The sequence below is a fragment of the Pteropus vampyrus genome, unplaced genomic scaffold (assembly GCF_000151845.1).
Source record: "Pteropus vampyrus isolate Shadow unplaced genomic scaffold, Pvam_2.0 Scaffold194, whole genome shotgun sequence".
Classification (NCBI taxonomy): Eukaryota; Metazoa; Chordata; class Mammalia; order Chiroptera; family Pteropodidae; genus Pteropus; species Pteropus vampyrus.
This window is the reverse complement of record NW_011888975.1, coordinates 1,313,727-1,317,377: the sequence shown is the minus strand read 5'-3', so window position 1 is coordinate 1,317,377 and position 3,651 is coordinate 1,313,727.

Genomic DNA, 3,651 nt, shown 5'->3' with positions numbered 1-3,651 from the left:
CGTTACAGGCTTGAGCAGAGAAGGTGCCGTGACTTGCACAAAAGGACTGCTCTGGTCGTGTGCCACAGAGACGGAAGGAGGGACAGGGACGAACGGGCAGACCGGTTAGGAGGCTTTGCAATTACGCCGCAGAGGATGGGGAGTTGGGCCCAGGGCGGTGACAGGGAAGGTGGCAAGAAGTGGCCGGATCCCGGGTACAACTTGAAGAGTGGAGCTGAATGCGGTCACGGGTTTCCGGAGAGACCGCTCATCAAGTGGTGTTTCTCTCTGGCCACTACGGCCGCCAGGGGACCGGCGGGGAGGAGGTGGAGGGTGAGTGACGGGCTGGCACTCAGCCGAGCACGTGCAAAGACGCTAGCGCGACAGGAGAACTGGGAATCCGCTCGAGGGTCCCCTCGCCCCGTCGCCGGCGGGGCTAACCATCCTATCACCTCAGCCGTATCTGTCTGTAAAAACTGCATCAGGCCCACGAATTCTGCAGTGAGGGAGACGGAGCCCGTTCACAGCAGACCAGACCCACCAGCTTCTGCTCTCGCAGGGAGGGCAGGACAACGTAGTCCCCGCAGGTGCCTTTGGCCCTCCGGCTCGTCTTCTTGTGAGGCCAGGTAGGGGCACCTGTCCTGTTCTCCCAGGCCTGTCCTCAGCCTGTTTTCCGTACACGAAGAGCCTTGCTGAGAAGTTTCTGCGCCCCATTCTCCATTTAGTCGTAGCGTCTCGTAGCTGCACATTTTTCTCCTGCTTCTGAAGCATACATATTCTCGTATCTCACCCACGTGTATTCTGTGGGTGGGAAAATGTAGCTGTTAAATATTCGGACACGTTTTGAATCGCAGCAGTGTCACCTGACAAGTGGCCGCGATCTTCCGCGGTCAGCGTAGAGGCACAGGCTCCTGCTGCCAGCCCCCCGCACTGCCGGGGACTCTCCTCACAGGTCTGACACGTACACGTCACGCTTGGGTGTCAGGGTCTGGGAGCGCCTTGCGGGAAGTGCGGACCATCGCGATGGCGAGCGCGGGCCGCAGGGCGCCTGGGCCGCGTGGTGGTCACTGCGGATGTGCCCGGACCCATGCCCAGTCTCCCGGGGGCTCCTCACGGAAGCCCAGACTTTGTTCTCGGAAGCCATCACACCGGCAGAGCGACAGACACAAAACGGAGAAATCAGTGGTCCCTGGGTCCCTTCTGAAGTTGACACCCAATAATGGCCTCTGACAGATTCAAACACAACACAGAAGTTCATGTATTCCTCGAAAACCCTTCACAGTTTAGAGGCTTTGGTAATGGTCTGACCAGAGGAGGCGGATGGGAACACGATGCTCTGGCAATCAGATTGCGACTCAATTTAAGCGATCGTTGGGCCCCCACAGCCAAGCCCGGGGGCGGGAGGGAGGGACAAGGCGGGGCGCCCGCTTTCAAAAACTACAGAACAGAACGGGGTCCGCGAAGAAACGCTTACGCTCATGGTGTCCCGTGAGGGGCAACATCCTGCACACGCACGTATTCATCCAAGCTAAACGCACACACGAAAACATTCATAAATACGAAGAAGTCCGATCAGGGATTTTCACAAATACCTTCTCGACCCTCGCAGCTGCCTGGGGAAAGGAAGTGTCACCGCTACGGGTCAGAACGCCGGAGCCCACGGAAGTGAAACGACTTGCCCAGGATCACGCAGCTCAAACGAGGGAGTCGTGCCGTCAGCCAGGGCTTCCGTCTCAAAGCCCACGCACCTGCCCCCTGAGCAGACGTGCTGTCCATCACCAGGAAGGGGCGGGCTCATCTCAAAGGCAGTCGACAGCTACTAGATCAAGATGTCGCCTTTACCAGTGGCTAAGCTGCAACAGCCTCCTAGCCCAGGTGGCAGAATGCCCTTCCCCAGCTCTGCACTCAGACCTGCCTTCTGCCACATCTAAGGGGATTTGTCATGAAGGTCACGTCTACCGGGATCATTTGTGTCAGCTGCTACTTTCTAAGGGCACAAGTCAATCCCATTAACTCGAGCTCCTCGGAGATTGCCTGCAGGAGGATGAAAGACCGAAGGGGAGGCAGCTGGTGGCGGTCTCGGCCTGTCCGGCTCTCAGGAGGTGGAGTCTGCCAGGAGGGCATTGCTTTGCAAGACCAGGAGCTCAGTGTGGAAGGGGCCCCGGCCGAGCTGATCTGGCGTCAAAAGGTGAGTCAACGGGCTTCCTCTTACGAACAAACTTGCAGCCAGAAGACCAGGCTGGCGAGCTCAGGCCATCGCAATTCACACGCCGAGGATGGCAGTGCCACCATGCGAGTGTGGCCAGCTGGCCGGGAATGGACAGTCACCTCCCGTTCCTCGGGGGGAGGCGTGGCACCGAGGCAGAACGTGAGGGTGGCCCGGTCCCCAGCAGAGAGCACGGCTTCCGAAGCCGGACACTCGGGCCCAGGTCTCTCCTGGGGAAGCCACCGGATTTCTCTGCTGCTCGGTGTCTCCATTCATTCGATGGGGATCTTAACAGTCACCTTGCATGTGAGATCATGTAAAGACGCCTCACGGTGGCCAGCGCCAAACAGGTGGCCGCTTCGGCCTCTGGTGTCAGCATCAAGCCTCCAGCGCCTGTGCCGCGTCTGAACAAGCGGCCTGGCCCGGAGCCCCAGCTTTGTCCGTGTCCCCTTCCTGTTCCTTAGAAGGTCGAGTGCTCTGGGGAGGCTGTGAGGGCAGGGCCCCGTGGCAGAGCCGCCGCAAGGAAGCAGCAAGGGACGAGGCCCCGCTGTGAGGGCCAGGGAGAGTCAGTTCACCCGTCTGGTCTCCGTCTCCCCATTGTCACCCAGGGTCGCTGTGGCTGCCCTCGGTTGCCGCCTGGCGAGGTGGCAGTAACGGTGCCTGTCCTACCTAGCTGCGGGAGGACCTCACTCCTCCCCGTGGCGCATATTTGCAGAATTACCTGCCTCCCAGGCCGGGGCAGGGGAGTAGGGCTGGGGCGGGCCGCAGGGAGGACCCCCGAGTGCTCCGCAGTGAGTCCTTTGCAGACTTTGCCGTGCGGCCTCGGGGGAGCGTTCCTCTGTCACCTGGAGCATGTGTGCTGGCTGGCGCTTGTGTCTTAGATTCACAGGTGCAGTGAACCTTAACTCCTGGAATCCTCCGAGCGCAGGGCCATGGCTCAGAGGAGCCTCGCGGGCAGCAGCATGAACCTCCCCTCCCAGGACCTGGCCTCCGAGGTGACCAGGCGCAGGCTCACCAAGGCCACCAGGTGAGCTCAGGGGCTGGGGTGGGGTGAAGCTTCAGGAGACGCTGGTTTATGCAAACGTATGCAAATGTATGGAGAAATTACTGTCACCCATTGTGTCACCTGCTGTGGGAAGCTGACCTTTCTCACATGGTCCTTCAGGAGGTGGTGGGATGAATTTCAGATCCGTGCTCTTAATCGGAGGGGGGTCGCTTTGATAGATAATCAGGTGGAAGTTACTATGTACCCTCCCAGGACAAAAGTGCATGACTTTGCAAAGCGTGGGGACAGAATGGCCTCCCTGACACTCCCTTTCATCCCTCGCTGGGCTGAAACTCCCTGCAGTCAGGGACTGTCCCCTTCACCATGACTGCCTGGTGCCCACTACTGAGTTAGCGGGGCTCTGGGGACAAAGGGACCTTATATCTGGCCCGAAAGAGGGTTTGCCTGCGGCCCAGCAGCA